This window comes from Choloepus didactylus, chromosome 1, assembly GCF_015220235.1.
Source record: "Choloepus didactylus isolate mChoDid1 chromosome 1, mChoDid1.pri, whole genome shotgun sequence".
NCBI lineage: Eukaryota > Metazoa > Chordata > Mammalia > Pilosa > Megalonychidae > Choloepus > Choloepus didactylus.
The window spans coordinates 80510275-80531916 of NC_051307.1; the positions used below are offsets into that span (position 1 = coordinate 80510275).

The following is a 21642-nucleotide window of genomic DNA, read 5'->3' on the forward strand; positions in this document are numbered from 1 at the left end:
GAAGAACGCACAGAAACTGTGAGAGTAGCTGCAGATGAGAGACAGTTTGAAGACAGCTGTTGAAAGCAGACTCTTGCTTTGGAGAAGCTAAGAAAGGACAACACCCCAAGAGCCAAGGGAACTAAGAGTGACATTTTTGAGGAACTGCAGCCTGGAGAGGAATGTCCTGGGAGAAAGCCATTTTGAAACCAGAACTTTGGAGCAGATGCAAGCCATGTGCCTTCCCAGCTAACAGAGGTTTTCCAGACACCATTGGCATCCTCCAGTGAAGGTATCCAATTGCTGATGTGTTACCTTGGACACCTTATGACCTTGAAAGACCGTAACTGTGTAACCAAATAAACCCCCTTTTATAAAAGCCAATCCATCCCTGGTGTTTTGCATTCTGGCAGCATTAGCAAACTAGAACAGTATGTGATTCTGTATTTGAACCCGCCTCATGAAAGAGCTCAGCTTTATACACACATATATACCATAATTGTTAACAAGAACTAGCAGCAGTATAGTGCTCAGGAAATATTTGTTGAATAAATGAAAGAAAAAATGACTCAATCTACTTAGAGTATGTTATTTAGTCTGAATGATGAAAATTGAGCCAATACAACTTCTGTACGCTGATTATTTTTCTCAGCTGACTTTTTCAAGAAATAAAATGGTAGTAATTTTTAAAAAATAATTTTATGTATTCATTTTGAAACTCACTTCATTAATAGATGTTCATTGTCACTAGTGAAGAAAATGTTTAAGGAAAAAAAATCAATAATCTTCCTTTATTCCTTTTTCATTCCCAACCATGAGAGATGACCAATGTGAAGAGTATGGTATGTATTTTTCTGTATCTTTCTTCATGTTCATACAAACACATGTAAAATTTATTTACTAATGCTTATAACTCTGAAAATTTTCTTTTTCACTTAATAAATTATGGTTATCCTTTCAGATTGTTAGCCATAATTCATTCTTTTTCTATAGGTTGTACAATCTTCAATAACATGGATGTATCATCTGCCTTTAATACATGGTATGGATGTAGTAAAATTAATGAAATCAGTATATTTTAATACTGGCAGTAAATTTTTATGCAAAGCATTCAACAAACACTTCCTGAACATCTTTCTGGTGCCAGTTTCAGGGACTAAGAAAGAAAATTAGTAAATTATTCATGGTCCTTTCCCTTGAAGTTCACTGTCTATTATGGGAGATAGAAGTTTTTTTTGTTTGTTTCTTTAACCTGAGAGAGTTTGCTCAGAGAATTTGTTGTAAAGAAGTCTTTTAAGAATAAATCTTTAGAGGAGATAGAAAAAGACGGTGGCATAGAGAGGAGTGGAAGTTAGTTAGTCCCCTTGGAGTAACTAATAAACAACTAGGAACAACTAGTAAATGATCTAGAATAACTGCTGGGGGACAACCATGACTCTCCACACATCATACACCAACCTGGATTGGGAGGAATGCCTGATATTGCAGCATGGAATCTGTGAGTAGAAACTATGGACCTGAGTTGGCGGCCCCCTCCCCCATGGCAGCCTGAGCTGCAAAGCCTTGCTGTGATAGATAGCAGCATTCTCTGAACAAGCAAATATACCTCAGCCAGACCCAGCTGGGGTTTTAATTGGCAAACATGGACTGATCAATGCAAGCTGCATATCCCCAATAAGCAGACAGAGGCTTTTAGTGATGACTCACCTTGAAGAGCCAAGGGACTTCTTTGTTTGGGGAGGGGGAACCCAGAGGACCAGGTGCTATCTCTGGCCGACGGGTGAAACTGGGGGCCATGAACTGACTCTGAAAGGGGGCTTTCTGTCCCTTTTTATCTCTCACAACCTGAGTGGTTCAGTGGAGAACGCCTCAGTCATTTTCAGCTCGCAGTGCTCTGCAGTACAGAAAGCCTCAGCCATTTTCAGCTCGTAGTGTTCTGACCCAGACAAGGGTGGAGAGAGCAGAACCAGAGAGACACAGAACCTATTTATATGGAAATGAACACTCCCTAGGGGGCAAACCTTCCCTAAGAGGAAAGAGGTGGTGCCCAGATCTACTACCTGCCTTCCATTCAGAACCAGATCCCAGAGCCTGGGGGAAAACAGCCATGGGCCACACCTCCTTACACCAGTCGTGAGTGACAGGCTGACAGGCACCACCTGCTGGGCAGAAAAGCACAGCAGCTTTCAATCCTCTAAGACACACCTGTAGGGACACCAGATACTGAATATCTCTTCCTTCTGGGACCTGAGCCTGTTCTGGTTGGGGAAAACCTGATTGGCGTAACCAAGGAAACCAGATGCTTAGACAACAGAAAACTACAACCTACACTAATAAAAACGAAGTTATGGCCCAGTCAAAGGAATAAACTTACACTTCAACTGAGATACACGAATTGAAACAACTAACGCTAAATCAATTCAAAAAGTTTCGGGAAGATATGCAAAAGAGCTGAAGGCTGTAAAGAATACACTGGGAATACATGAGGTAGAAATCGAAAGTTCTAAAAAACAACTGGCAGAATCTATGGAAATGAAAGGCACAACACAAGAGATGAAAGACACAGTGGAGACATACAACAGCTGATCTCAAGAGGCAGAAGAAAATACTCAGTAACTGGAGAACAAGACACCTGAAAGCTTACACACAAAAAAACAGATAGGGAAAACAATGGAAAAATATGAGCAACATCTCAGGAAATTGAATGGAAACATGAAACGCATGAATGTATCTGTCATGGGTGTCCCAGAAGAAGAGAAGGGAAAAAGGCAAGAAGCAATAATAGAGGAAATAATAAAAAAAAATTTCCCATCTCTTATGAAAGACAAAAAATTACAGATCCAAGAAGCGAAGCATACCCCAAACAGAATAGATCTGAACAGGCCTACACCAAGACATTTAATAATCAGATTATCAAATGTCAAAGACAAAGAGAGAATTCTGAAAGCAGCAAGAGAAAAGTGATCCATCACATAGAAAGGAAGCTTGATAAGACTATGTGTGGATTTCTCAGCAGAAACCATGGAGGCAAGAAGTATGAGGTGTGATATATTTAATATACTGAAAGAGAAAAACTGCCAAACAAGAATCCTATATCTGGCAAAACTGTCCTTTAAATATGAGGGAGAGTCCAAAATATTCTCTCTAAAACAGACAATGAGAGAGTTTATGAACAAGATATTCGCTCTACAGGAAATACTAAAGGAAGCACTACAGACAGATAGGAAAAGACAGGAGTGAGAGGTGTGGAACATAATTTTGGGTGATGGTACCACAGCAATGTAAGTACACTTAACAAAGATAATTATGAATATGGTTGAAAGAGGAAGGTTAGGAGTATGTGGAACACCAGAAGGAAAGAGAAAAGATAAAGACTGGGACTGTATAACTCAGTGAAACCTAGAGTGTTCAACAATTGTGATAAAATGTACAAATATGTTTTTTCATGAGGGAGAACAAACGAATGTCAACCTTGCAAGGTGTTAAGAATAGGGAGGTATTGGAGGCAAAATACAATCAATGTAAACTAGAGACTATAGTTAACAGAAACATTGTATTATGCTTCCTTTGACATAACAAAGGCAATATACCAAAGCTAAATGCATATAATAGTGGGGCATATGGGAGTAGTATGGGTCTCTTGGCATTGGTAATGTTGTCTGACTATTCTACTTTAGTTTAATGATACCTTTCCTTTTGTTACTTCCCAGCTTTTATGTTTTTTCTTTTTCTCTTTCTTTTTACTTTTTCTTTTGTCTCTCTACCTTCAACTCTTCCTCTTGCTTTGTGGAAGAAATGAAGATGTCCTCATATAGATAGTGGTGAGGGTGGTGAATACATAAATATGTGACTATACAGGGAACCATCGATTGTTTACTTAGAATAGAATGTATGGTGTGTGAACAAAACTGTCTTAAAAAAATAGGTTGATGAAGAAACCTTGAGGGCACTATGTTGAGTGAAATAAGTCAGACACATAAGGACAAATATTGCAGGGTCTCACTGATATGAACTAATTTTAATATGTCAACTCATAGACATGAAATATAAGTTACCAGGATATAGAATGAAGCTAAAGAATAGGGGTGGTTGCTTATTATGAGCACAATGTTCAATTAGGTTGAACTTAAATGTTTGGAAATGGACAGAGGTGATGGCAGCACACTGTAAGAATAACTAACGGTACTGAATGGTGTGTGACTGGGGTGGAAAGGGGAAGCTCAGAGTCACGTATGTCACCAGAAGGAAAGTTGGAGGTTAAAAGATGGGAATGTATAAAACCAAGAACCTTATGGTGGGCAATGTCCATGATTAACTGTACAAATATTAGAAATCTCTTTCATGAACCAGAACAAATGTATTACACTATAGCTAGAAGTTATAACAGAGGGGAAAAAAATACCTATTGCAAACTATATACTACAGTTAGTAGTATTTTCATGTTCTTTCATCAACAGTAACAAATGTGCTATACCAATACTATGAGTCAACAATGGAGGGGGTTTGGTTAGGGATATGGGAGGATTTGAGTTTCCTTTTTTTGTCTTTATTTCTTTTCTGGAGCAATGAAAATGTTCTAAAAATTGAAAAAAACTTAATTGTGATGATGGATGCACAGCTGTATGATGGCACCAGGGGCAACTGATCGTACACTGTGGATCTATGGATAATTGTATGGTATGTGAACAATCACAGTAAAATAAATAAATAAATCTTTAAAAGAAGTAACATATCACTGGCAATTCATTCTTAGTCATTGCTGCCAATATATGAACAGTACTTAGCAGCAACAGAGTACTTCCCTATACGGCATCTCAAAAAACAAACTAATTTCTAAACACTAAGAGCTCAGATAAGGCACCTTACTCCTGGGAACTTAAAGTTATTTATACTTCTACTAATACTGCTACTGCAATAGTTATGCATTTATCTTTCTTCCATGGAACTCTAAATACTTAATATACATCATTTGACTTCTTTGCATAATATGTCTGAAAGATAGGAAAAAGTGTCCCTACTGATAAGGAAAATGATCTAAGACAAAAACTGAGAATCCCTGAGTCAAGTCTCCAGATACTCAACTCCATGCTCTTTTGTTTCAATTACACTTGCTGCCTCCCTAGTGGTAGCTGCTATGATAATGGGTATAGTATTATATCATCAATCAGAGAGTCCCATATAGCATGAAAGAGTCAGTTCTTATCCAAAACCAGGAGCTTTTCATGCAAACTATTTCTGTATCTCCTGAAAGGACTTCTGAACAAATCTTGGCTGACAAGTTTTCTAAGTGAGATGAGTCTAAGTTAATTTACAGAGCAACCAGAGAGTTTAATTATACTAAGTCCCACTTACCAGTGCTACAAGAGGATAAGACACATGTAGGTTTAAATGTGTAACCCAGGTTCATAGCTGTTCCTGCTAGCCCTAATCTAGAAAAAAGAACAGAACATAGAAACAATGGCAAAGGAACCATATAAGGCATTTATTGATTATTGATTATTTAATAGAGTCCTGCAATATTCAAATAAGGTAAGCAAAGAAGAGTTAAGAAGCACCAAAGATTAAGAAAATTTGATATGATCAAGTATGTACATTTGCAAACACGTAAAAGACGTTAAAATCTAAATGTTCTCATTCTTGATAATTATTGTGTATAAGCTAACTTACTTACTCCTACATCTTTGAATACATTTTACCACAGGAGATTTATAATTCTGATAATCTAATACTGAACAAAGAACTGACCCTCATTCTGCATTCAATTTCTCATAATCCCCTGAAGGAATATCAGCTTATCATGGCCTCCTCCATTCTCCAGTTGACTCAAAGAGTGGTGCTTTCAGATTGCCATTTGGGACACAGGAAGGAGTGCACTTAGAGCCAAACGTGCTACAACCTAAGGTATAACTCTCATTATTGTTCCTAAGAAATAAGTACCTAATTCCTTAGAAATTTACTGTTTCAAAGAGTCCTCAGGCTCCTGTTTACTTCTCATCAGCCTCGAAAAGATTAGATAAGCTGCTTCCCTCTTATAAAAGCTTTTTCCTCATTCAAAATTCCATTGAGAACAAAACAGTGAGTAAGAATGGGATTTTTAAAGAAAATATTACAAGATTGTGTGAACATTATTTCTTTTCCTGAGAAGACCAAGCCATCCAAAAGATATATTAATGCACTTTCTGATTTAGGGCTACTAGCAAAATCGAAGAGCAAACCTGAGCCAAAGAATAAAGTCCCTTCTGCTAAGCAGGAAGAATGCTGTTTAAATGGGTTACTTTAGAATACTTGGATGGATTGCAAAGGGCTTTCACATATGTAGAAATGGAAGTCAAACTTAAGAAATAGGAGGGGGAAAGCAAGTCCAGAACTATAACAGATAGCGTGGCTTTTAATTACCATAAACTTGTTATACACACCAATGTCCTGAATCATTCCCAGAATCACTTCTTATTATAAAGTGACATTTGGTTTTAGAATAGCTATTCAAGTGAGCCAATAAAGAAAATGGCCTATCTTAGAAACAGGAGTGTATCCATTCAGTGCTGCTAAAATTGACACACAGAAGGAAATTCAGGGCTGAGCTGGCAGTAGGACTCATCATCAGTAGCTATTTCAAATCAGCCTCTCTCTTTCTTTCATTCTCTTTAACAGTCTTAATTCTACAAAGGAATCCACTTCTAATGTGGTCCTCAATGGTCATTAGAAAACAATGTTAGCAATTCATAAGCGTATTTGGAGTTTCAGAGTTTCAAATTTTCATAGTAGTAGTAAGGGTGAGCACTTCGATACCTCTGGTCAAGCTATAAGGTTTCAATTAAGTTAATCTGAGAAGGAAAATGTAAGCCAAACCTCAATTAAAGAACACATGAATTATTCCCTCTTATTGCTCTAGCAAATACAATGGCTTTACTTCTCATGCACTTTTCAAAGGTATTTTAAAGTATGACCTAGGTTAGAAGCACCATTGTCCGTGATATGAATGTTGTCTTGAGGACAGACATCCTAGGAGGTCAAGATGATGAAGAGATAAAAAAACTTATGTCAGGAATTTGACCAATCTTCCCAGCTCCTTGTTTATCAAAGAAGGAAACCTATGGTGGGGCACTTAATTTATTTCCAGACAAGATGATATAATTTAATTGTTTGTAAGCATCATTTTTCAAAGAACCAAAGCAGCCTTTCAATTCTGTCTCCCTTGGGAAGTATATAAGACCATGTATTACAATCCTGCTTTCCCAGTTGAAGACCTGAGGTATGGTCTGGGAGAAGGACAGATCTGGAGGAGAGTGGAGTGGGAAGAACACTTGGTGTCACACAGATCTAGGTTTGAATCCCGGCTCAGACATTTACTAATGATAGAGCAACTGACTCTCAAAAGGCTCAGCTTCCTAAACTGTAAACTGAGGATGTAACATCTATTTTGAAGCATTGTTGTGAGAATTAAATGTAAAGAGCATTGTGCAAAGAAGGCACCTGATAAATGTAACTTCTGTTCTTTCCTTCCTAATTTTTTGCCAAGTTTTTAAGAAATTTGGACTATTAGAGATCTAATTAACTCTGTGACCACATGAGCCAAAGTGGTAAAAAAAAAATGCAATACATAAATACACCAAGACAGTAGAGAGTTTCAAACAGTTAGGTTTGCCATCAAATACAAACTCACTTAGCAGGTTTACAATCTCAGATAAATTACTTAATCTTTCCTGGGCTCAGTCTTCTCATTGTAAAATGGAAATGATTCCTACCTTGCTGAGTGGTTGCAGAATGTGGCAGCAAGGATTAAAGAAAACTTTTGTAAAGCATCTGGCACATTAAGTAAACATACTGAGAGTAATATATATTGTTTAGATTTTTATTAATTAAGACTTTCATGTAGACTCCTCTCCTGTATTTAATATGCCTGTTTTTGCCCAAGACCTTGAAAGACATACATTAAGGGCTTTGATCATAGATTAGCTGGTTTAGCTGTGGTAATGTAACTCCTGGGATTTGAAGTCACAGTACTGGGTCTGCCTTTACCTATTTAACTGTGTGACTTACATTAGAATTTGAGACCTAGATTTTGTTCATTTTCAAAATGAGGAGGCTGGAATTAATGATTTCCAAGGTTCTCTGTAGCTCTAATATTTTATGATTCCAGTGTCTTTTTACTGAGTTACAGAAGATAAATCCTCATATCTTTAGTTTAACCTACTTCTCTATAGTTTAATTTCCATATTCCCTCTACTTTATTTCTTCTGTAATTGCAGAAGGGGATCATTTCCATCACTTTGCAAACAAACCAATATCTCTGTTCTGGGTTAGTGGCATTCCAGGATATTAATGCATCATACCTTAAAGCAGTCTGGATTTTTCTTCAATCCAGAAATTTAGTATTGTTTGTAGGTAGTAATAATGAGGATAATGATGATTCATTTTCAAGGTTTTCTATGCCTCCAGGCCACTAATCATTGCACACAGTAAAAGATGCCAAAATTAAAAATAAGATTAACGTTTAACAGTTAACAATACATTATATCACTTCATTATGTAGGGAGTAGGGATGGTGGAGTATGGAACTCCAGGACTCAGTCCTCTCAACACAACAGTGATTAAACAGGCAGAAACTGTCTGAAATAAAACTTTGAAACTCCAGAGGCCAGAGTAACACTGCATATCATCCAGGAAAGAAGGGGCATAAGAGGCAGATAAATTACAGTAAAGAACAGTAAGTTGCTCTCCCTGTACAGCAGCTAATGGTGCTCATCATCCACTCTTGCAGCAAGCCACAAAGGGGTCCAGTCTCTGGCTAGCTGCTGGTGACAGAAAGGGACATAAAATCCTCTTACCCAAGAACACGGGTGGGCACTGCAGATAGCTGATCTTGGCTTTTGATTAGTGAATTAAGATCTCTGGTTCCTGGCTCTGAGGGCTACTATTGTTTCACCATGGATTAAGGTGGTGGCAGCCATTGTTTCAACCATGCCCTGACAAAGTGACCACAGCCATTACTTCAACTGTCCCCTGACAGGGGCAGGGGTGGTGGAGATTTAAAAATACAGCACTTCTTCAGAGCTCCAGATGATAGTTAGCTGAAGGGCTGCATTTGCTTGGCAGGCCAGGAAAGCTCAGCTGTGGGCAGCTGTTAGAGAAGCTTTTGGAGCACTGCCTCATGCCTTTCCCAGGGCACTGTGGAGCCAGTCTGTGCCCACTTTGTGGTTCCTGGCCTTGTTTTGGCTGTGAAAGACTGACTTAGAAAGGTCCTCTCTTGGGTGACTCACTGGCCAGAATTTTTCCTCCAGGCAAAAGTAGCATGAGAAAATAAAAGGAGTATAAATAACTATATAGGTGGACAGTTTTGGACAAAGGAGTGCCAGCATCAAACAGCTGGGAGAGGGAGGTCTGTCTCCTGGGAAACAGAGGGGAAAACCAAACTCTTGTAAACAGGGGAACTCCAAAACAACTAATAAGTAAGAGACCAAGACAAAACAGAGGCCCAGTATGACAAGGAAAAACCTGAAAACTGCATTCTCCTTGAGCAGACTTTCCTGACAGGAGGGCTGAAATACAAGAAAATCTTTCTTATCACCACCTGGTTACAAAACCAAGAAAGAGACATACCAAGTAGTAAATCCTAGAGTTAACATTTCAAAATATTAAAATGTACAGTGTGCAACAAGAAACAGGAACTGATGGTCCATCCAGAGGAAGAGGATAAAAATACAGATAACCCTAAAAAGGAAGATGAGAATGTGAACATACCAAGTGAAGCCTTTAAAAAAATAACCTAAAAATGCTCAAGCAGAAGAATGAAAGTAGAGAGAAAGAACTGCAGGATATCAGGCAAACAATGAATGAACAATATGAGAGTCTAAGTAAAGAGATAGAAATTTTAAAAAGGAACCAAATGAACTCCTGGAGATGAAGACCACAGTAACTGAAATGAAAAATGCTCAGGAGGGTTTCAAGAGCAGATTGGAGCTGGCAGGAAAAAACAGTCAGTGAACCTGAAGACATGACATTTGAAATGAGTCAGGCTGAGGAACAGAAAGAAAAAAGAAATATTAAAAGCGAAAATAGCCTATGACAGCTATGGAATACCATCACACACACCAATATATGCATTTTGGGAGCCCCAGAAGGAGAAGAATAGAGAAAGGTGCCGAAGGAATAGTTGAAGAAATAATGACAGAGAACTTCCCAAACTTAGCAAAAAACAAACAACAACAAAAGAAAACATATAAATAAATAAATAAATAAATAAATAAATATGCACATTTGAGAAGCTCAGAGGACACCAAACAGGATAAACAAAAATACACCCCATCATACATTGACTACACTATTAAATACAAAGGACAAGGAGAAAGTTCTGAAAGCTACCAGAGAAAAATGACATGTTGCGTACAAGGGAGTCCCAATTAGATTGAGTGCCGATTTCTTACCAGAAACCATGGAGACAGGAAGGCAGAGGGTAGAAATAATTGAAGTGCTGAAAGGAAACCACCAAGAATCTTACACCCAGCAAGACTCACAAATGAGGGGGAGATCAAGACATTTTCAGATAATCAAAAGTTGAGGGAGTTCATCAACACTAGGCACCACCCTACAAGCAATGCTAAAGGGAGTTCTTCAGACAGAAAGGAAACAACACTAGACAGTTGTTCAAAGCAGCATAAAGAAATAAAGACCTGCGGTAAAGGTAACCATTTGGGTAATTATAAATGCCAGTATTTTTGTATTGTATTGTTTGGTATGTAACTCCACTTCTTACTTCCTACTAGTGCTAAAATACAAATGCATAAAAAGCAATGATAAATCTAGGTTTTGGACATACAATGTACAAAGATATAAGTGGTAACAAACACAAAAAAAATTGTGGGGAGACAAAGGGGTATAGGAGAAGCATAATGCATGCTATTGAACATAATTTCATATCAAACCAAATATGATTATTATATATTTAGGATGATAAACTTTAATCCCATGGTAACCACAAGGAAAACAGATGAAAAATATATCCAGATGGAAGTGAGAAGGCACTCTATATGGTACAACACAGAAAAGAAAAGCATATAATATAATATAGGCTTTAATGGAAGTAAGGGACAAAAAAGGTATGAAACTTACAAAGGCTAAATAGCAAAATGGCAGAAGAATGCCCATATTATCAGTAATGACTAAGTGTAAATGGATTAAACTCTCCAGGCAAAAGGCAAAGATTGGCAGAATGGATAAAAAAGCATGACTCAACTATAAGCTGCCTGCAAGAGACTCATCTTAAAGTCAAAGATACAAGTAGGTTGAGGGTGAAAGGATGGGGAAAAAATGTCATGCAAGTAGAAACCAAAAGAGAGCTGGGGTAGCTATACTAATACCAGGTAAAATAGACATTAATCAAAAATGGTTTTGAGGGACAAAGATTACATACTGATAAAAGGAGACAATTCAACATGAAGATAAAACAATTATAAATATATATGCACCTAACATCAGAGCTCCAAATTATTTGAAGGGAGAAACTGATGGTTCTACATGAATAGTAGAAAACTTTAACACACTACTCTGAATAACAAATAGAACATCTAGTCAGATCATTCAAGAAGTACAAGACTTGAGGAATCCACTAAACAAATAGACCTCACAGACATATATAGAACACTGCACCGAGTCAAAACAGAATCCACATTCTTTTTGAGTGTACATGGATCATTCCAGGATAGTCCATATGCTGGGTCAAAAACAACTCTCAATAAATTCATAAATATTGAAATAATACAATGTATATTCTCTAACCACCACAGAATGAAGCTTGAAATCAGAAACAAAGGGAAAAAGGGAAAATTTACAAATATGTAGAAATTAAACAACACACTCTTAAACAACAAATAAGTTGAGGAGTAAATTAGAAGCAAAACTGGGAAATATCTTGAGGCAAATGAAAATGTAAATATAACACACCAAAACTTATGGGATACAGAGAAGGCAGTCCTGAAAGGGAAATTTATAAATCTAAATGCCTACATTAAAAAAAGAAGGAAAACTTCAAATCAGAGTCTTAACATCAAAACTGGAAGAACTAGAAAAAGAAAAGCAAACTAAATCCAAAGCCAGCAGAAGGAAAGAAATTACAAAGATTAGAGCAGAGATAAAGGAAATTAAAAAAAAAAAAATCAACAAAACCAAAAGTTAGTTCTTTGAAAAGATCAACAAAATAGAAAAACCTTTGCTAGATTGACAAAGAAAAAGGATACAAGTAATGAAAATCAGAAATGAAAAGTGGGATATAGATACCAAACCCACTGAAATAAAAGGACTATAAGTGGATACTATGAACAACTGTACACCAATAAATAAACCTAGATAAAATGAACAAATTCTTGGAAATACACAAACTACCTACATTAACAAAAGAAGAAAAAGAAGATCTTAACAAATCAATTGCTAAAAAGAGATTGACTCAGTAATCAAAACACTTCCAACAAAGAAAAGCCCAGAACCAGATTTCTTCACGGGAATTCTATCAAACATTCCAAGAAGAATTAGTCCAATTCTGTTCAAAGTCTTCCAAAAATATTGAAGAGGAGGAAACACTCCCTAACTCATTCTACAAGGCCAACATCACCCTCATATCAAAGCCAGGTAAAGATACCATAGGAAAAGAAACTACAGATCAATATCCCTTATGAACATATATACAGAAATCCTCAACAAAAAACTAGCAAACCAAATGTAAGAGTACATTAAAAGAATTATACACCATGATTGTTTCGGTTTGCTAAAGCTGCCAGAATGCAATATACCAGAAATGGACTGGCTTTTACAATGGGGATTTATTAAGTTATGATATACAGTTCTTAGGCTGTGAAAATGCCCAAATTAAGGCATCAATAGGAGGATACCTTCTCTGAAGAAAGGCTGCCTGCATCTAGGACACTTCTGTCACATGGGAAGGCAAATGGCCAGCCTCTGCTGGTCCTTCTCTCTGGGTTTTGTTGCTTTCAGCTTCTGGCTTCAGTGCTCTCTTGGCTCCTCTGGGGGTTTTCTCTCCAAGCTCTCTGGGTGTTTCTCTCTCTGAATTCTCTGGCTTTTTTCTGACTTTATCCTCTCATAAAGGACTCCAGCAAAGGATTAAGACTGATCTTGAATTGAGTGGGTCGCATCTCAATTGAATCAACCTAATCAAAAGGCCCCACCCACAATAGGTCTACATCCATGGGAATAGATTAAATAACATGGCCTTTCCTGGGGTACATAACAGCTTCAAACCAGCACAAAGATTGTGTAGGATTTATTCCTGGTAGGAAAAGTTGGCTCAACTAAGAAAATCAATTAACGAAAAATACCACATTAATAGAATGAAGAAAACAAATATGATCATCTCAATTGATGCAGAAAAGGAATTTGACAAAAATACGCACCCTTTCTTGATAAAAACGCTTAGAACTCTAGGAATAGATGGAAACTCCCTTAACATGATAAAGAGCCTACATGAAGGACCTACAGTTAACATCCCACTTACTGGTGAGAGACTGAAAGCTTTCCCTCTGAGATCAGGAAAAGTCAAGAATGCCCATTGTCACCACTGTTATTCAACTTTGTACTGGAAGTTCTTGCCAGAGAAATTTGGCAAGAAAAAGAAATAAGATGTATCCAAATTGGAAAGGAAGAAGTGAATCTTTCCCTATTGGCAGATGATATGATCCTATATACAGAAAATCCTGAAAAATCCACAATAAAGCTCCTAGAGCTAATAAATGAGTTCAGCAAAGTGGCGGGCTAAAAGATCAACACCTCCAAATCAACAGTGTTTCTATACACAAGCAATGAACAATCAGAGGAAGAAATCAAGAAAAAATATTACATTCACAGTATGAACTAACAGAATCAATTATTTAGGAATAAATTTAACTAAGGATATAAAAGACTGGTACACAGAAACCTACAAAATATTGCTAAAAGAAATGAAAGAAGAACTAAATAAATGGAAGGATATTCTGTAACCATGGATTGGAAGACTAAATATCATTAAGATGTCAATAATACCCAGAGCAATTTTTAAATTCAGGGAAATCCCAATAAAAATTCCAACAATCTTCTTTGAAGAAATAGAAAAGCAATCATCAAATTTATATGGGAGGGTAAGGGGCCCCGAATAGCTAAAGCCATCTTGAAAAAGAAGAATGAAGTTGGAGGTCTCACATATTCCAATCTTAAAACTTATTACAAAGCCACAGTAACCAAAACGCATGGTACTGGCACAAGGACAGACATACAGACCAATGGAATAGAATTATGAGCTCAAAAATTAAGTCACTTTTATGACCAACTGATTTTTTGACAAGGTGGCAAAGACCACTCAATTGGGAAAGAATAGTCTCTTCAACTAATGGTGCTGGGAAAACTGGAACTCCATTTGCACAAGAAAGAGGACCACTACCTCACACCATACACAAAACATCAACTCAAAATGGATCAAAGACCTTACTATAAGAGCTAGAACTATCAAACTCTAAAAGAAATTGTAGGGAAGCATCTTCAGGACAACGTGTTAGGCAATGGTTTCTTAGGCTTTACACCCCCAAAAACAAGCAACAAAAGAAAAATTAGATAAACGGGGCCTCATCAAAATTAAAACTTTTTTTCCTCAATGGACTTTATCGTGAAAGTAAAACTACAACCTACAGAACGAAAGAAAATATTTGGAAAGCACATATCTGAGGATTAATATCTAGGATATATAAAGAAATTGTTCAACTTAACACCAAAAAGACAAACAACTCAATAAAAAATGGGCAAAAGACCTGAACAGACAGCTCTCCAAAGAAAATATACAAATGGCCAAAAAGCGCATGAAAAGATGCTCAATATATTTAGCCATCAGGAAAGTGCCATTCAAAATCACAATGAGATACCATTTCAAGCTCATTAGAATGTGTGCTATTAAAAAAAGGGAAAATATGAAAATTGAGAGAATGATCAAATGAGAGGCAGAAGTTGTAACACAGAGTTAGGATTTAGCAAATGATTATGACCCCTGAATCATTATACAGATGTTTCTTTTTAGTTTCTAGTATATTAGAATAAGCCAGAAGGAAACTCCTGAAATTGAGGAACTGTAACCCATACTGAACTTTGAAATTTGCTCTATAACTACCTGTTAAACTGTACTTTAAGATTTATCACTTTTCTGCATATATGTTATATTTCACAATAAAAAATTGTTTTTTTTTAAAGGGAAAATAACAAGTGTTGGAGAGAATGCAGAGAAATAGGGATACTCATTCATTGCTGGTAGCAATATAAAATGGTGCAGCAGCTGTGGACGACAGTTTGGTATTTCCTCAGAAAGTTAAGTATAGAACTACCATATGGACCCAGCAATCACACTAATAGGTATATACCCAAAAGTATTGAAAGCAGGGACTCAGACAGATATTTTCACACTGATGTTCATAGTGGCTATTGAAGCAACTCAAGTTCCATTAACCAATGAATGGATAAACAAAATATGATATATACATACAATGGAATATTATTTAGCCATAAAAAGAAATGAAGTCCTGATATGTGTGAGAACATGGATAAACCTTGACAATACTATGTTGAGTGAAATAAGGCAAAGACAAAAGGGCAAATATTGTATGGTCTCACTGATTTGAAACTATCAGAACAAGCAAACTCATAGAGTCAGAATCTAGAATATAGGTTACCAGAGTAGAGGGTAGGGATAGGGAATGGTAAGTTAAGGCTTAAAATGTGCAGAATTCCTAATTGGAATGATGGAAAAGTTTTGTAATGGATGGTGGTGATGGTAGCAAAATACTGTGAATGGAATTAACAGCAGTGAAATATGTATCTGAATATGGTTAAAAGGGAGAAATGTTAGATTGTATACATGGTAACAGAATAAAAAAAATTTATAAAGTCCATGAAACTACACAAACCGTGAATCCTAAGTTAAACTATGGACTTTAACTAATGGTACAATTATACAAATGTGCTCTCATAAATTGTAACAAATGTTCCATATCAATGCAAGGTGTTGTTTGTGGGGTGGTATATGGGAATTCTGTATTTTATTCATGAGTGTTCTGTAAATCCGCAACCTCTCTAATAAAATTTTTTTAAAAGCCTTAAAAAATACATTCTAGGAGTAAAACACATTTTTGGTACTCCTTCCTACCTTAAACAACAAGCTCTTAAAAGAAAGTAAACAAAAATAAAAGATTCCTTAACCAACAATAGAATTTTAATTATTAGGTAGACAGAAAATAAAACTAACTCTGACATAGGAGGTTGTCAGAGATCTACTCTGGTAAAGCAGATGGGAAACTGCAGAAACACAAGCCCTCCTCAAACTCAGAAGTAAACCTTCAGTGAGGATTCAAAACAAATGTATGGATGCTCTGAGTATGTGCATACTTTTAACCTCTGAATCATTTTGATCTTGTTCTATTCTTGAGCTATCCTTCGATATTAGTATGTTTTGAGTATCTACGATGTACATCCACAGTATATTCAGAATGAAATCCAAATTCCTCACTGTGCTATTTCTCTGATCTCCCCTCCCTTCACTCTTCCCCTTTGCTCACTTTGCTCTAGTGACTCTGGAACCCTTTTAGTTCCCTGAGCTAAAAAGCCTCAGGGCTTTGCCTATGCTGTTTCTGTCTGGACCATTCTCTCCCTTCCAGTCTCACAGTCTCATCCAAAACTCTTCACTTTGCTGACTTGTCCTTTCCTTCAGGTCTTAACATAAATACCACTTTCTCTTAGAAATCTTTCCTTAACCAGTAGAAAGTATAATAGATTTCCCCCACCTGCTGTTGACTTGCACACAAGCTCTTCTTATGGGTCACAACTTGTAATTTCCTAATTATTTGTTTACTTATTTAACGGCTGATTCCCTTAGGAGACTACAAGTTCCATGAGGGCCTAAGTGATCATTTTTATATTCCTGGTATTAAGCATGGTTGATTATTAAATTAACGATTCCATTGTGGTAGATTCTGTAGAGTTTAAAAATGGTAATTAAATGCAGACTCGACCCCCAAAGAATTTACTTTCTAATAAGGGGATAAACATGCACTTAAATATTATTATAAGATAAAGAAAGTAATGCAGCATTTAAGAGGAGTATATATGTGTGTTATTCCAGTTTAGCAGGCAGAGGAGGGTGAATTATTTCTAGCTAGGTCAACGACGGAAGGTTTTATGGAGGCAACAGCATTTAAAGTGGACCTGGAAGGGTGGGATGGATTTGCATATGCAAAAACTTAATAATGGCCAGTCCAGATGGTGGAAATGATAATAATATTAATAAATGTGGATGAAGGAGTTTGGTCATAGTGAAGGACATGTCAACATTGAGTAGGTAAAGATGGGGTTAGAATTTGATTTTAGAATGTCATGGATATTGGCTAGGGATTGTTTAAAAGCCAATATAGTATTATGAAAGTTTCTGTCTGAACAACAGGTAGCATGATCTTATAGCTACTGCTTCAGGAAGTTGTGGCTGCAGTGGGTAAGATGGGTTAGTCTTTCTGCTTCCAGTCTCTCCCAATGAGGAGGTTATTGCAGGTAAGAGAGAATGAGAGCCTGACTAGAGCAGAGGTAACAAAGAAGAAGAATTAACAAGACTTCGCCACTTATTGCAGATGTTGGAAGGGGAAGAGGCACGAATGATATATTTTGATCCAAGATGACCTGGAGAATTAGAGTAAAGAAAGTCAGAAGGAGAAGGATTTTTAATTAGGACGATAAAGTCAGTTTTGATATACTGACTCTAAGAAGCTAGTGTGATATTTAGTTGAAGATCTTTTTAAGGAAGTTGGAAATGGAGGACTAGAGTTTGAGAGATATATGAAGACTAGAAATATAAATTTGTGAATGATTAGTGAAATAACTGAAGCCATGCAACTTAGGGAAGCAGTGTCAAATCATGGAAATAGTATGAATGTGGAATTTGATAGATATGTCCAAACCCTATCTCTACTATTTACCTATTGTATGACCTTGGGTAAATTGTATAATCTCTCAGTTTCTCACATATAAAATGGGGAAAATGATATTATCCCTTAGTTAGGATAACATGAGTTGAGAATTTAAAACATATATTATCCTTAGAGTATCTTTAATATTTTGAAGGCATGATTCCCAGGAAAAAATGCATTTTATTTTGCAATCCAGTGTCATAAAAATAAATGATGCAATCTCTTTAAGATTTTTCTTTTCCATTTGATTCTATTACATGAAAAACATACTGACCGTGATCCTCTAAACTGATTTTGTGGCCTATACTTTGGAAAACACTAATCTTCCATACATTCTAGTTCTCTTCTTACTCTCTAGCCACTGGCTCCAACAAGTATCCTAAACCCAAACCATACCATTACTACTCACTGTCTCCTCAACTTTCATTTTTGCTACTTCTTCTACTTGGGCTTATTGTTAATATATTATTCCTTGATGATTCAGAGAAATGGTAACCAAATTGTTATTTACTTCCTATGCTGTACCCATATAACACTTCTCTTGTCTGTAAGTATCATGCATTTCTTTCCTAAATTGATTATGAACTCCTTGATGATAAGAAATGTGTTATTTATCTGTTCATAGGAAGCACAGAATAAATTTTAATTTATTATGATTGGGGAAAAAAGAGGAGAGGTCTGAGGACAGAACTTGGTGAGCACCTACACCTAGGGCCCTGCTCTGGCATCCCATGCTTCTCTTCCCCTTTCTACTGTATGCCAAAGTTTCCATGGAAATTTTTAAGGTCAGAGTCACTGTCTCCTTGTACTTGAGACACAAAGACCAGGTCACTAACTTTTTACACACAGTGAACTGAGTTTTATCATGGTGGGGGGAGGGAAAGTCTGGCGGGGAGGAAAATAAATTTGAGGAAGAAACTAAAATGTGTTCAACTTAGCTCTGGATAAAATAATAGAAAACTTCCTACATCGGCCTCTTTGGATTGCTAAATGAAAGAATCCAATAAAGGCAACTTAAAATAAATTACTAGGGCAAGTAATTCATTTAAAATTATTAGTTTATTTCAATTTTTTTAGACTCTGAAAAACTTTTCTCTGATGGAAATGACCCATGGCAACAGTGACATTCTGACACCATGTGTGATGCACATTCTTGGGAAATCTGAATTCCACATTTGGCTCTGTTTAGATGTTTCATCATGCTTGTTAGCCCAATTAAACTTATGAAGTTTCTAATGGTTTTCTGTCCACTTTGCAAATCATCATAAAGAATATTAAGTCAACCAAATACATTTGCCTCTGTGTGATTTGTGGGAAAACCAAAGGCATGATATCAAAATGTATGGGGAAAATGAAAAAAGGAAAAAAAAAAAGGAGGAAACTTTAAAAATAGTGACCAGTGTTTCAGAATTCCCCCTTTATATGTTAATTTTGGATTATACTTTGTGGAGGGGACTATAGTTTAATGGGTTGCAAAAAATGAACCTTAGGTAATTTGTTCCTCAGGAAACACTAGACTGCATGCAGAGGAAAGATCAAAGCCTCAGAGTCTAAACTCAGGTCTACTGTCAGGCCTAGATGTACAAAGATGATTTGCATTGGTGGTCAGGATGGTTTGCATAACCTGTATTCCCTACCCTAGGCCTCAGTTTACTTATTTTTAAATGAGGCAATTGTATTCTTAATTCTTATATCCTTTCTAGCTACAATGCTTGATAATGTTCTGCCTTTAAATCCCTTTCTCTTCAATTTTTAATACTAAAAATGGGAAATATGTTTATAAGTTTCTTTGATGTTCTTTAATGTTAAACATGAAAACAGCACAATTCACTAGACCTAAATTTTATTATTTTAATTTTGCCTCAGAGGCCAAGTTTTAAGAGAGCCTTAATTTGCATCCACCAGAAACTGATTTAATAAAAATGAAGGGACCCCTTTGGAAATAAATTAAAATTAGGGGGGGAAATAGAGAAAGCTTATATGCAAGAAAACCATAAATTTAGAAGGAGTCAAGTTGTTCTGAGTTCTAAAAAATCCCGTGGTCTTAGTGCTGAGAAACTGGTCCTGCATTTTCACGTGCTTAAAGTAGAAATTTCAAGTGACAATGTCCCAAATCCCTGGATTCTACACCCAATAACTATTATACCACTTGTCCTATTACATTGAAACACAACCTTACGGCAATAAGACAAACTGAGGTGGTAAGAGTACCATCTGTCCTCAAGTCAGGTATATTGTCTTTGGAGACAGCTCCAGTATGTGGGATATAAGTTACACAACTTAAATGGAAAACTGCTGAAGATAATTTCTCATACATAAAGGATGTGGTATGAATGGGCTTTTCTCATTATTGATCAAGAGAAAAAAGTGTAAAATCGATTAGGAAAAAAACTGAGAGACAGAGAGACTGATGTCTAGTGTGATATGATGAAGAGAAAGTTTGCCATTGGGAAATTCCTTTAAAATTGTCTTCCTGACTGTCAAAAATTTCTATTCAACTCCTCTTCATAATAAATAATCTCTCTGATAGAATGAATGCTAAGGTTCTGACTAAAATTTTTATAATTGTATTTCTTGATTACCTATCATTGTGCCAGGCACTGGGGATTACAAAGATGAATAAGAAATAGTCGTTGCTCTTATAGAGTTTACTGTCTGTGGGTTTGAATTGTTTTGGTTATGACAATAATAAACATCGTTTATTCACTCCTATCAGCCAGTTGCCAATATACATAAACTGCCAAAGTTCTCTCCATTTTACCACAGTGAAGTGAAGTGATAGTGAAGTAATCTTGCTCTGTCCGTGCTTCATCTCTCAAAACGTGGACTAGCAGGAATTCAGACAACAGGCACAGACATTTAAACAACACCAGGACTGTCTGCAGTCCGTACACAAAATCTAGAGTCAATAATGAAAGAGAACAATGAACTGAAATCAAAATGTAAGAAATCGTCTGAATCACCTTCAGTGTACTCTTTTCGAAAGGGACTGTGACCCTCTGAAAACCATGATGCAGAGTACCCCACATCCAGCATTCCAACAATGACTCAAGTAGATGAATGTTTGGGAGTATTTACACATAAGTGTTTTAAGACCCACTAGTGAAAAACCTTGCAACACATTAAACTGCAAAACTTAGGAAGACATCACAGGCTTCTGGATTTTATTACCAAAATGTATATTTAGGTATAAAATAATGATAATAATAATAATAATAATAACAGTTGACTTCCCCCATAGTATTTCAAAACCTTTGAGTGCCACATTAAAATGCCTTTCTTTTCCCCCCTACCAACTATAAGCTTCTGTTTTCTTACTCTGGGCATCTGAATCTTTTATATGCTCAGTTTCTATTCAGTGCCTGTTATTCAGACATTGAAATCCCAAATGTTAATTGTTCTTCCAAGTACATTGACAAAACAGCAGCTAAATAAGGGTAGACCAGACTGTGGTAGACTCTGACATGCATTTATGGAACAATGGGGCTCTGAGAGACAGCCTTGTAGCTCACGGGAAGACATAAGATGTGCTATTTTGACTGTTTCATAGCAGAATGGGGAACACACGCACACAAGGGAATTATGCATTTTATTTAGTTTTGCCCAAAGTCCTCAAGAGAAAAGAATCTTATGATGTCATATGAACTTTCTCGTTCTTTCCTTTTCCATTGCCACAAAGGCTAAAAATTTC

At 36.5% G+C, this 21642-nt stretch overlaps 1 protein-coding gene across 8 annotated transcripts in view; it reads right to left on the minus strand.

Moving 5' to 3' along the window:
- The window catches only part of ZBTB20 (zinc finger and BTB domain containing 20), a 911487-nt gene that overhangs the window by 507798 nt on the left and 382047 nt on the right, over positions 1 to 21642 (minus strand). The gene's annotated exons all lie outside the window — the stretch shown is intronic.